This window comes from Taeniopygia guttata, chromosome 28 (assembly GCF_048771995.1).
Source record: "Taeniopygia guttata chromosome 28, bTaeGut7.mat, whole genome shotgun sequence".
Lineage (NCBI taxonomy): Eukaryota > Metazoa > Chordata > Aves > Passeriformes > Estrildidae > Taeniopygia > Taeniopygia guttata.
The window spans coordinates 2,143,286-2,157,266 of NC_133053.1; the positions used below are offsets into that span (position 1 = coordinate 2,143,286).

General features: G+C 51.3%; 1 protein-coding gene across 2 annotated transcripts in view; it reads right to left on the minus strand.

The window, feature by feature from the left end:
* PTPRS (protein tyrosine phosphatase receptor type S) overlaps positions 1–9,221 on the minus strand; it is a 133,076-nt gene extending 123,855 nt beyond the window's left edge. Inside the window, exon 1 of one of the 2 annotated variants that reach the window (XM_072919461.1) lies at positions 8,982–9,221. The gene's annotated coding sequence lies outside the window, so the exon portion shown is untranslated. Of the gene's footprint in view, positions 1–8,962 lie in introns of both variants that reach the window. The other variant, XM_072919460.1, reaches the window with a different exon arrangement.
* Positions 9,222–13,981: the final 4,760 nt, after the last annotated feature.

Genomic DNA, 13,981 nt, shown 5'->3' on the forward strand with positions numbered 1-13,981 from the left:
TTTGTAAGAAGGCACCGACACCATGTTTGTGTTAGGAGAGCCAAAGCTTCAAACAGGGATCGAGTCTTTGGGGTTCATCTCTCTTCTGTACCCCTGACCTTTACATTTTCAGGAGCAAACAAGTCCTGGACATCAAGCAGAACCAGGAGAATGGTGAAGCACTAGAAGAGTTCTGCAGGTCATGAGGAAAACAGCACAGTGGAGTCCACATTCACCTTTTCTCTGTGTTTGCCTAAATTTGCATTTCCAGAGCAATTCCAGATCTAAACCAGAGTACAGCAAAAAAGCAAAACTAATCTTAAAAAAAAAAAAGAAAAAAAATATCCCCAGATGTTTTAATATTAATGTTCATTCCTTGCCACAGAGAAAATGTATCTTTCTCCTGACTTTGACATTTTCTTCCCCAAAGCAGGAGGGGAGAAAATCAACTCCCCAGAGTGGCAACGAGGTGTGAAGCACAAGTCACCCACTGCCATCACCTTGGATCCAGGGAAAGTTTACACTGGACCTGAGACACTTTCCAAGGGAATTTTTTACCCAACAAAACTTGAAAACCCTAAAATCCCCCACCTGTCTTAAGCATCACTGGCTTTGCATAAAACCTAAAGCCACTTTTAATATGTCACTCATCGTCCCTAATGGAAAGCGTGCCATGGCTCCCTGCTCAGGGATGGGAATGGATTTGGATCTCTCTATCCCAGAGGCAGACTGGGATTGACACCAAACCCACCTGTGCTGGCACAGGGGACACAAAGGGGACAGCCACATCCTCCTGGCACTGCAATTTCCTCGTGGTTTACAACGAGTTGTTACAGCAGCACGGGCACGGGGGAGAAGCGGGGACAGAAATTCATTTTGAATCACAACTGTACCTGGGGCTAAATCACTGGGATGGTTGGATTTACACATTCCCAGCTCTCAGGGCAGTGCATAAAGCAAGCGTGGGGCCATCATTCACGTGGGGATATTGCTCTGGAACATGCTGTCAGGAGTGTTTCATGGCCCACGAGCGAGGAACCGGGCGCTCCACCCTCGGCAAGAGAAATGGACTCCTGGTAATGGACTACAATTCCTTCCCCTGCAGGCACAGCCCTGCCACCATCAAACACGTCAGGCTGCAGGCACTGGTGATTCATCTAGTCCAGCAGCACCCAAAAGCAGAGCTTCAGAGGAATTACCTGTCTGGCTGAAGCTTTTCCTAGCTCCGAGCCACTGGTACTCAGCACAGAGCTGCACAGATGGGGCAGGGAGCACAGAGGAGTCCATGGTTTGCTGTGGCATTCACGACACCAAATCTAGAAATGCTGCTGGAAAATGGCAAATAACCAGATTTTCTCTCCTCCACACATACTCAGTGTTCCAAGAACAAGGGGATGGCATGAGGGCACTCCCAGACCCACAAGACACTGAAAAACCAGAGCCCTCCTGGCTGCTGGAGCCCTTCTCCAGCAGGACAGAACCCACCTGGGCAGCCTGGAGCAGCCTGAACCTCTGCAGGTCCTTTCCAGCCTCACCCACTGCGTGATTCTTGATTTTCCCTCCTGCCTGCATGCTTGGGGCTCCAGCCTTCAGCTCCAGAGCAAACACCAGGTCTTGGTTAGTGACATAATCCTCTGAATCCCAGCAGCTCCCATTTCACAGGACACAGCTGTTCACTTCCCTGCACGCATTTTTATAGGCACTTCTTCCCTCCTTCCCCCCCTCCCCCAAATTTTTCTGCCTTTTGCTGCTAAAGTTAAATAAACACATTTTCAGGATGGGAGTTGTAACTTTATCCCTTATTTTTCATTCCCCTGTCTTCTTCAGACCAATATTTAAAGGTTTTTCATCCTCAGAAACCTTGCAGAGACGAGATTTGCTGCACTGCCATGACCCTTGGCCACCACTTTGTTCAACACAGAGAAGAAACCAAAATTCACAAGGCAGTTCAGCACCTTGACATTGTGCAACACAAGGAAGGAACGAAGATCCCACAGTCCCAACACTCCTCATTTCATGTTCTGCAATATCATCCTCATCTCATCCCAGTGTTCCCTTCATTGCACACAAATTTCCTGCTCCTCCTTGCTCTCAATTTTCTCAGTTTCTGATGGAAAAGGCATAAAGAAAATCACCCACAAGGGCTTTATTTTACAGCACAAGCAGGGAATTCCCTGCCTGGCTGGGGCTGCACAGGGCCCACGTCAAGCAGGTGAGAAGGAGCTGTGTGGAGGGCACGTCCTGTGGGTTCCAATATCCTTCCTACATGGAATAACCCAGCCCTGAACAAACCCAGCCTCAGAAAAATCCCAGCCCCCAAAAATACCCCAGCCCCCCCCAAAAAACCCAGCCCCCACAAAAAAAAAAAACCCCAAAAAACCACCTCAGTCCCCCCAAAATAAGCCCAGCCCCAAACAAACCCAGCCCCCCAAAAGAGACCCAGTCCCAGAAAAAAAACCCAGCCCTGAACAAACCCAGCCCCAAAAACAAACCCAGCCCCCCCCAAAAAACTCAGTTGCAAAAAATAAACCCAGCCCCTGAAAAAACAAACCCCAGCCCTCCAAAAAACAAACCCCAGCCCTGACACACAAATTAAAGGCCTGACTGTGCCCCCTGAGAGGTGACCTCCGTCCTACAGCATTTCCAGGAGGCAAAGCCAGCAAGCACTAAACCTTCTGGGCAGATTTTACACATGGATTTTAGCACTGTGGCTGTTCCTCGAGGTCCCCATTTTGGCCAGTTCCTGGTGGCCTTCATGGCTATGAAAATCCTCCTGCTCTTGCAGGCAGACAGGCGACATTTCCATGGCCAGGGCTGGCACAGTGACCTCTGGGGAATGATGATGTGATGCATCCCAGTGACACCACCAGGACACTGCTCCTACACCACCAAAAGCAGCCAGGGCATATCAAATTATTTGCCCTCAGGGCAGCTTTCAAAAAATCAAGTTTTTCTTTCCTACTTCTTCTCTCAAGGAGATCAGCAGCAAAGATGCCCCACATGCCCCTCCTGCTGCTCCAGAGCTGCCAATTCCCAGGGCAGCCCATTTGGTGACCTCAGGGAAAGAGATGGACAGGGCCATGCAAAGAACCCAGATCCTGTAACAGAGCATGAGGACAGGCTGCTGCTTGCTGCCTTAAGTAAAGGATAAAGTTTTAATTTAAGCTGATCTCTGGGGAGAGAAGAAGGTTATTGAATCCATAGGAAGCAGCAGGGAATGAACCGAGTGACCCTGAAGCCAGGCACGAGCAACCAGGATTCCCAAGGGTGACAAAGCTGGGGGGACAGGGCGGCACCAGATTTGCTGTGGATTTTTTTTCATCCCCTGCTCCGGACACACACATTTCCCTCGTGCTGCCTCACAGAGCAAACAAATGTCATCTCTTCGGGAAAACTGGAAAGACTTATTTTCTTCCCAACCCTTCCTCCCCTCTGAATCCTCCCCTTTTTGCAGCCAAGTGCCCCTAATCCCCAAATTCTCTCTCTACCTGCAGGGAAAGCTGAAACCCTACCCCATCCCCTCCCCCAGCCCTCCAACCACACTAATCCATCAAATTCCCTGGCCCTGCAGCCCACCCCCAGCCCGACAGCAGCAATCCTGGCACCAGATGTCCACTGACAAAGGCAGCACCAAGCATCAAAAACCAATTGCCCATCACCCTGTCCCGAAGGGGCCCCGGGCAAAAAAAAGCAAATTTAAAGCCCAAAAAGCAGAGCAGCATCCCAGCGTCCTTCTGCCACTCACAGCCTGGGCATAGGAGCTGCCACTGTCCTCACTGGGGACACAGTGACAAAAACCTCTGAGCCCACCGAAGGGTTACAGCTCCCCTCTGCCATCAGGGATTTAAACCAGGGGTCACTGAGAGAAAACAAAAGGGATTTTATTTAAAAAAAAAAAAAATCAAACCCTGAGCAAGACATCTGTGCTCTGTCCACACGATGCTGAAGCTGCATTAGCAAGGACTTTGTTTAAAGAGCACCGTTGCTGTTCCCTGTGCCAGAAGGGCTTTGCTGGCCAAACCACGCTCCAGATTAGCCACTGGATTATCTGGTTTTGCTAAACCTGACCGGCCTTTGAGACAACGCACCCATCTCCAGAGATCTGCTCACAGAAAGTGGTGGAGGGGAGGATAATTTCCACTCCACACCCTTTCAAACACACACATTTTTTTACCTTTTCTTCCTTTTTCCTTCAGTTTGGTACTATTGCTTCCAGTTACTACATCAGCCTTCTCTGTCAAGGCCTGCTGGGCTGCTCACTCTCTCAACCCCCATCATTATTTCACAAATGCAATTTCAAGCTTTCCCACATTTCCCTCAGAGAAATGGGAGAAGAAGAGACGTGTGGGCAGGCACAGACTGTCCCAGCCATGCAGGAGGGACAGGCTGGGCAGGCAAAAAACATCCCCAAAAATCTGTGTTAATGGAGCCAACCCGGGAAAAACACCCAGGATAGGAACAACGCCCCATTTCTACAACTAATTAATTGCAACAATCTTCCCAGCTGGCTTCTGAAACGACTCCAGCTGATGGTTTTTACGCAGGGTGAGCATCCCTCCTCCTTGCCACGCATCCCAGCCCGCAGGGACAGCCCCTGCCACCCACGCTCCCTCCTCCTCCTCCCCCCTATGCCACAAATCCGGGGGAAATTTGAACTGTCATTTTCCCTCTTACACCCAGGTTTAGTGCTGCTGCTACAGCATCATTTTATTTATGGCATTGCTTCTGCCGTTGTAACGATCCTACATAAATTCCACATCCCGATTCCCTAACAATACTTGCTGCTATTATAATAATGATCCCGTCTGAATGGCACAGGTGCCATTATCACAAAATCTGTTTGTAATAGGGAAGCAACTGTAAAAAAAGGCATTACACCCAAATGAACTACTTAAGGATTACCATAACCAGGGGCCTTGCCTAAATTCCCTCAGCTGCAGCGCTGCTTCCTGCCTGCTCAGAAATAGATAGCAAGTCAAAATTAGCAGGTAAGTCATCCTGTGATTTGGGAGCTGGTGCTCCCAAACTGAGCACTCTGTGGCTTCATCACACAAATAAAATCTACCTCTACACAGATTTAATACAGAATTTTTGCAAACTTACTAAGTGCTAACAAGAGCACTAATCAGTACATGGAGAAATGGAAACACACCCTTACCACCCCATAAAAGTTACCTGTAAACAGCAAGGAAGGGCAGAACACCTCCTTTTTAAGAATCCAAACTCACCCAAATGCACACGTGATCATGCAAAATTAAGGCAGAAGTCACTTCAGAAGTGGCATAAGATAGACAAGAAAAATCAAGGTCTTGTAGAGTTGCTGTAGAGATGCGAGTTTCACAGACCTCAGATCTCCATCCCTGCCTCAGCCTGTGCACGTTCACAGCTCCCAGGTGCCTCCTGATTCAGGAAGTTTCACCTACCACAACAATTATTACTCCTACAAAAGAGTTCTGGAAGGGCAGCTACTCCTTCAAAGAGAGCTTCCAACAGATGTTTTCCCACCGTCAGCATTTGAACAAACTCGGTGTCTCACACCTTCCACAGTCCCTAATTTTACCAGTACATTCTTCGCACCCACAAACGCAGCATGAAATAAATTCAAATGTAACAAGATTGCACTTCCCTGGTGCCATGAGATGTGCTGCAAACTCTGCCTACTCCGACAGCAAAGCCTTGCAAAACATACCCAGGGTTCAAAATCTCTTCAAACAGAGGGCAGAGGATGGCTTGGGGGGGAGTGGAAATGGGATGCAGTGCCTTTCATCTCCAGGTGAGCCCTTCCACTTCAGCCCAGGTGAGCAGCCTCTCCATAGCTGGTACTACACGAGGGCTGCACAGAAGCCAGCATGAAATGAGGATCTGTAGCTTCACTCCAGCTCTTGGCTGAGCGGTGTCGGACAACTCGTCACTCCCACACCTGGCACCGAAGGGCAGCCCCCAGAAAAGCACCGAGGACGGGGTTGTGCAACCTCTTCTGCACGCAGCCCGGTGACACGGGCGCTGCTGCTCCTCCTGGCCTGTGCCCACACGCCGCAGACAGGGAGCAGGAATCAGAGATCCTGGATCTATTCCTGGCATCGCAGGAGCTGGGCGAGCCTCGCCTCTCCGCTGGCTCCTCGCTTTTGGCTGAATGATTCAGCCATGGCACTTCAGCTCTTCACCGCTGGACCCTAAAGCTCTTCCCAGCAAGGAGCTGCGCGTTGCTATTCCCATTCTGCAGACAAGGAAGCCAGCAGATTGCCATTCCCCCAAAGGCTGTTTTTCTGGCACGCTCCTTAGAGATTAAATCTAGTGAAATAGCTTTGCCTTACAAGAATCTGTACCCACAGGGCACTCAACAGCCAGGGTAAAGAAGGTGTTTGAAACTTGCTGTGATCAAGGTTAAGAAACATAATAAAACACCATATCCTGCTTTTCCAGCTCTTCAGGGTAATGAGGGATTTCCTCATGTATCTGCTGCAACTGTCACCTTCGCAGGAATTTAGTACTTAATACTAAATTCACTCTCTCTCTGCACACTGAACCTTCAGCCGGTTTATTTTGGAACCTCCGCCTCCCAAAAAAACCGATGCACATCTCTTCCAAGTCAAAAGTATAACTGGGCCTTCTCTGGTTTCAATGCCTTTGATAAATCCCTGCTTTGGCTGCAGGAGGAGGCTGCAGAGCAGGAGCCCTCACTCCTCACTCCCTCGTCTCCACTCGGACTTGGCAGGAAGATTTGGGAGAACTCTCCGGGAGATGATGTCCCTCTTCCTGCACTAGGGACCAGCAACATTCTCCCGTGGAGATAAAAGATGGAGATCCCTCCCCTCGCAGCAGGAATGAGGAGGAAGGAGCTCCAGCTCCTCTCAGGGGGGAGGGCAGTGAAGCCCTTTCCTCCAGCCCAGTCCCACTGCCCCCAGCCCAGAGCCAACCCCCCGAACCGCTGCAGAACACGTGAATCACCGAGAAGCTGCTGAAACAGCCTGATTCACTCAGACACAGATTTTTCACTCCCTTTTTGGCAAAGAAAAACCCTAAATAAATCCCAAGAACAGCGTTAACCCCGAAAACCCCAGCACTGGCAGGCCCCGGTGTCACCAGGAGCAGCCACGCGTGGGCTGCAGCCCCACACCAACAAACGCCGAGCTGGCTCCAGGGGAGAAAAGCGTCTCAGTGCAGGTGGTTTGTTATTCTCAGAGTCTCTTTCCAGCAGATGTTCCCCCATACCATGTGTGGCAATCCCATTGCGCTTGAATTTGTGATTTTTCCTCTGCTAAGTGACGTTTTCAGGAAAAGGGAAATTAAAGGATAACAAGATGCAGCTATAGAAAGATAGAGCTGTACAAGCTAGAGAATTCTCTCTCTCCTTTTTTTTTTTTTTTGAGAAGAACCATAATGTTAATGTTAGAAACCACTTTTCATATATAGCAATGATCAGCTTAATCTTTACGCTTCTTTCTTTAGCTGCAGGAGAGTTCTCCAACAACGAACAATATAAATTTAAATTTAATTTCAACTGTTGCTATAACTGCCTCCAGTCAGACCAACTACTGCGAATTCAAGTCAGAGCCTTGACATAAAAGTTACCCAGTTACCTGCAACAGAAAAGTTCTTTGCTTTTGCCAAAGTGAGAAAAGAATAATAAAGGGATAAAATGTGGTTATTTCTCATGAAAGCTCCAGCTACACAGTTCCCGCAGCTAAATGGAGGTTTTTTTCCCCCATCTATTATGTTTCTAAAATTACACATTTTCGACAAATCTGCATCTTGAGCTTGAGCAGTAGCCTAATAGCACTGGCAAACAAGTCATGTAAGGCCGAGAAAATGAGTTGTATTTAATCCTGGGAACGGAGCACAGAAGTTGTGCAATGTTTACAGTGAATAAACTCTGCCCGTTACTCAAAGCCCGTATCCTGCCCCGCGCTGTCGAGAGCATCGCGCACTCCTGCAGCCCCGGGCTGCCTCCAACTTATTAAAAATAAAATTACATTTCCAGCACGGAAAGGAAACGTAGCGAGAGTGCAAATTTGGGCAAGAGGGCGAGCAGCAGAGCTGCTCCTTTGTACCGAGGGCGAGCACAGGGGCATGCTGGATGCGGTTCTCACATTTTCTTGCTACGAAGCAAAACGAGCCCTTGGCTGGGGAAAAGGGGGAGAGGGGAGAGGAAATGGGAGAGGGATGGGCAGAGCGAGCGGAGGGGGAGAGGGACGGGGAGAGGAAAAGGGAGTGGAATTCCCTCCCCAGCGCCGCCCCAAAGCCCCCGCTGCCGTCCCTGCCAGCCCCGCTCGGTTCCCCATCACTCGGTCCGGTTCCCCATCTCCCGGTCCGGTTCCCCATCTCCCGGTCCGGTTGCCCATCTCCCGGCCCGGTTCCCCATCCCTCGGTCCGGTTGCCCATCTCCCAGTCCGGTTCCCCATCACTCGGTCCGGTTCCCCATCTCCCGGTCCGGTTCCCCATCCCCCGGTCCGGTTCCCCATCACTCGGTCCGGCTCCCCATCTCCCGGTCCGGTTCCCCATCTCCCGGTCCGGTTCCCCATCACTCGGTCCGGTTGCCCATCTCCCGGTCCGGTTGCCCATCGTTCGGTCCGGTTGCCCATCTCCAGGCCCGGTTCCCCATCCCCCGGTCCGGTTGCCCATCCCCCGGTCCGGTTGCCCATCCCCCGGTCCAGCTGCCCATCTCCCTGTCCGGTTCCCCATCCCCCGGTCCGGTTCCCCATCCCCCGGCCCGGTTGCCCATAGCTCGGTCCGGTTGTCCATCACTTGGCCCGGTTGCCCATCTCCCGGTCCGGTTCCCCATCCCCCGGCCCGGTTGCCCATAGCTCGGTCCGGTTCCCCATCTCCCGGCCCTGTTCCCCATCCCCCGGTCCGGTTGCCCATCGCCCACACGCGGGTCCCCTCCAGCCTCCCGAGACCCCCGCCCGCTCCCCGGTCGTGCGCGCCGAGGGGGAAACAGCTTTCCCTTGTTTAAAAAATAACAAAAAAAGCGTTAAATAATTACATTTTTAAACCAAACCAACCGTCTCGAACTCGTCCCGGCGCTGGTGGAGCCTCCGCGGCGAGGCCGGCCCGGGGACCCCGCGACCCCTCAGCGGAGGGAGGGACCCCCGACCCTCGGCGGAGCCCGGCGGGGCCGGGGCGGGAGCGGGGCGGGGCCGGGGCGGGCCGGGGGCGGCTCCGGGGGCAGCGGGGCCCGGCCGGGGGGACCCCGAGAGCGCAGCCCGGGGCCCGGGGCTCAGCGGGGCCGGGCCCGGGGCTCAGCGCGGTCGGGCCCGGGGCTCAGCGGGGCCGGGCCCGGGGCTGAGCGCGGCCGGGCCCGGGGCTCAGCGCGGCCTGCCCCGAGCCTGCCCCGGGGCTCCGGCACACCCGCCGGGGTCTGTCCCCCACGCCGGAGCCTCTGGATTTTCTCCGATTTCCCCCCCCAAAATCCCACAAAGCTGCCGCGGAATTCCCTGGAATTCGAGGAGAATTCCCCTCACTGCGCCCCCCTCACATCCCCGTTCTCCGGGGAAACTGAGGCACGGCAGCGGGTGCTGGGATAACCCTTACTTTGAGAATCACGGCAACGCTTTTGGTCATACAATGCTCGGCAACACTCATCTGTGATAAACTCACACCTCTAAAAACACACACACACACACAAAAAAAAAAAAAAAAAAAAAAAAAAAAAGGAAATAAAACCATCAACAAAAAGCCACAACCTTCTTCATTTATTTTTCATGCCGTGCTGAGCTCTTGCAGCCATCTGTAAAGGGAGAAGGTAATTCCTAGCCTAAGGACTTTAGAGTTTAAATAAGATATAAACGCAGCATGAGAGGACAGAGAAGGGAGCGGCAAGAGGGGGTGTGCAACAAAAGGGTTTCTTCAGAGGGAGATTAGGATATCACGTATACGCCTTTGCGTTGGCTCTATATGGGATTTCAGAGCAGCTCTGTTATCTCCAGGCAAGAACAAAACACTCTGTACTTGCTCTTTTCCAAATCATACCAAAAAGTTGGAACCAACCAGAAAAAAAAAAAAAAAAAAAGAAAAATCACAACAACAACAACAAAATTCCTTCTTCCCTCTGCTCCCTTCTCAATTTTGCCTGGTTTTTTTTCCCTTTTCTACACAGAGAGATATTTTTCAGGGTTTTTTTTTTTCTTTTTTAAAGCTCTGGGTTGAAAATCCTCGGTCATTTGGGAATTCTCCGAGCCAGCGGCCGTAGCGGGGCTGAGCACCGAGAGGTTTTTTGGCAGGCCCCGGCGTGGAGAAGGCTGTGCTGGAGCATGTGCCTGGGAGAAGAGGGGGGGCAAAAGAGGCCACATACATTTTTAGAAGAAAAAATAAAAACCAGGAGAAGGGAAAAAAAAAAAAAGCGTCACCGAGGCCTGCCTGGCGCACACGCCAGCTCTGGGGGCTGGGAGCGGGGGAGCGCGGGGAGGAGAGAGAGGCTGGGTGGATGGAAGTGAGGATCCAGATTGAAAACAGATGGGATTTTTCTTGCCAACCTGACATCCGAGACCGCGGGAGGTGGGGTGAAACTTCCCTTCAGAGAGGCTGGCAGCCAAGAGATATGGTGGGGGGGGCACCCCCCCCCCCCCAAAAAAAAATCCCAGTTTGGTTTGAAATCCCTTCTTGTCCCTCCTCTCTGGGGTCAGCAGAGAGGAGCCTGTTGGAACTGGGTTGTTTTTTATATTTTGAGGGGTTCGATTTTACCATTAAGTGTCTGATTCATCTGTTCCTGCCTGCTGGAGCCCAGCCCAGCCTGGCAGTTAATACTTGCCCTGGGAGACATTTTAGGGGCATTTTGCACTGCTGTGGCTCCCTCTGCGTGTGCTCAGAAGGGAAACCCGTGCCTGTGCACAGAAATAACCCCACAGGGCACACAGGCCACATCCTCCACCCAGGGGTGAGCTGGGATGCAGGAAACATGCTGGAGTGGGGCTGCAAAGATCCACATTTCTGTGTAAAAAGGCACCATAAAATGTTGGAGGACTTCACACCTCTTGGCACAGCCCTGGGCACCTGAGCTGGTGGCCACCACCAGCCCAAGATGTGCAGGGTTAAGAAGTCCAGGATTAAGAACATGAAGGTGGAGTGTGTCCAGAGAAAGGAAAGGAGCTGGGGAAGGGGCTGGAGAATTCCTGAGGGAGCTGGGGAAGGGGCTCAGCCTGCAGAAAAGGAGGCTCAGGGGGATTTTCTGGCTCTGCACAGCTCCTGACAGGAGGGGACAGCCGAGGGTGTTGGGCTCTGCTCCCGAAAACAGGGACAGGACAAGTGGAAATGGCCTCAATTGTGCCAGGGGAGGTTTAGGTTGTTTAACCTCAAGGGTTGCCCAGCCCTGGCACAGCTGCCCAGGGCACTGGTGGAGTCCCCATCCCTGAAGAAGGACTTCAAAGCCGTGTGGATGTGGCACTTGGGGACATGGGTTAGTGGTGGCCTCAGCAGTGCCAGGGGAATGGATGGACTCGCTGATCTGAGAGGGCTTTTCCAACCTCAAAAATTCCATGACTCTAAGCTGCACACAAATGATACAACAGCCCCAAAGTGATTTAATTAGCAGTGATTCATCCAGGAGTCCGTTTGTGGCTGGCCTGAGGCAGGGATGAAGGAGGGGGTCACACCTCCTGCTTCCCACCCCAGCCACACACCCCCCTCCTCAGTGGCACCAGGGACTGGCTGCTGCAAATCCCAGCAGAACAGGCAGAAGAGTCCCTGGGGATGCAGTGGACACATGAGTCAGTGTGATGAGGGGGATTTTTTTACCCCATTTTGGGATAAAAATCACTGCAAAAGGCTCGGTGTGCACAAAGCACTGCCCAGTGGGACTGGCACAGAACACGGGTGTCCCACGGGCCTGGCAGGGACATGGGGTCCCTGTCCCCCCAAGATTTCACAGCTACTTCAGAAACCAGAAACAAAAAGTTAATGGTGTGGGCTTGACCACATATTTTCCAGGGACTCTGGGAGACCAGCTCTCCACAAGCCGGCTAACACACACTCTTTTCATTCAGAGCTTTAAATACCCAATTGTGTCTGTTTTCAGCACGCTCATTTTTAGCATTTTAATGATATGGTCCCCGGCTTTCACCCTCCTTGGACTGGCCCCAGCGTGGGTTTTTTTTCTTTTTTTTTTTTCTTCCTTCCCCCCCCCCCCCCCTTTTTTTTTTAACATCTTGCAGAGCGAGAGGGGAAAGGGAAGGGGGTTAGCAAGAGGTCACACATTTCTCCTAACCCAAGTGTTTTTGCAGCAGGCAGGGGGTCCTGCTGGGGACAAAGACAGAGCAGCCCCTCGGGCTGTGTGTTGGCTGCAAGCACTGCCCAGCGCTCCATGCAGGGACCTTCCTGGCACAGACAGCGGGCAGCAGCGCCCACCCCCTCGCCCTGGCACGGCCCAAGCATCCCTCACCACAGCCAGCCCTGGAAAAGGTAGGATTTGCCATTTCCCTCCTTCCCCTGTGGACAAAGCTTCCCCCAGTCCCACTGGCAGGATTTTGCTGGGCTACACTGCTGTCCTCAGGGATGGGCAGAAGATCCCATCTGCAAACAGGAGCTGGGTTGGCTCTGCATCCCCATCACTGCACGGACACAGTGACCCAGCAAAGCTGTTTGGGACCAGGCTCAGCTGCAGCATCAACACCCTAAAGCTGCTGCAGTGCCCTGCACGCTGCCAGCAGAGCCAGAGAGGCAGCAGGACACTCACAGCTGCACCTGAGAGACCCAAACCTCCCCAGTGCCACCTTCCCCAGGCACACCCAGCCCTACTTCCCTTTGGATGTGCTGCTGTCACCAGCCCTGAGGGACATCCTCTCTCTCCTCCCATCCCCAGTGATGTCCCCATCCCCTCTGCCCCAGCTCTACGCACACCACATCCCTATCAAGCACTTCACTTCAGCATCAGCCTCTCAGAGGATTTTTTTTTTTTTTTTTTACCCAGCCAAGTAATATCGAAATGATATTTATTAAATTTGCTCTCTAAGTCCCTCAATCTGCTCCATAATACAGTGAATCTGCGAGGTGGTTTCACTGATCCCACCTCAATGAGACCAGATTAACACAGATGATCCCGGCTTTGCAGCTCCCTCGGCCCGGGGAGGGTCAGAGGTGGTGCAGAAAGGCAAAACCCGCTGGCAGCGTGGAGCCGGAGGAAACTGAAATGTAAATTTTGAAGGAGTTTAGAGATTTTAGAGGAGCTAAGATTTTAGTTAGAGATAAGCCTTACTAGAGTTAATTAAAATAAATGAATAGGCCTTGATGAAGTTAAGAGTTAGTAGTTAACTAATAACTGATTGCTCGTCAACACAACGTTTAGTTAGCTGGGTTAATAATGAAGAATATAATGAAGAAATTATAATGAAGAACACAGAAACTGGCAAATAGCTTTTAGGAACATAAGAAAATTGTGGGCCTCCTCTGTTCTGAAACCAATTGAAGAAAAGGAATGGGAGTTCTACCAAGAGTTCATTTGTCATATTTGCATTGAAAAGGTAGAAAGGTCAGAATGAGGAAGATTTCATTTACTTCCTCAGTTTGGGAAGGGACTACTGACCCATTTCAAGAAACAAACTATGCATGCTGAATGGCTTTTGAAATTATTAGCATAGGAAGCGAGGAATGGGATGTACTTGAATTATGAATATGTATTTGTATTTTGGGTATTCAATACTTGTATGGATAAAAGGACTCTGTAATCACCTGAGAGGTGCAGTGTGGATTTGGGAGCGATCCCACACACAATAAACACACACTTTCTAACTTCATACTGTCAGAGAGTTTTTGTCCGTCACAGTTGATTATTGGTACTAGATCAATATCCATATTTCTTTAATAAATCAAAACCACATGGCTCTGGAAAATGGTTTCCCATGTTAATTCCAGGTGGGAATTTTGGATGGAAAATCCGTTTGCCTCTATTGCAGCCTCTCCTGCTCTTATCTCCCTCCTCAGGCACATTGATTGCACCTGCCCCCACCCCGCTCCCCAGCAAGACGCCCATTAAATCTCACATCAGCTCCAGAAAGGTTCATCAGATCCATTA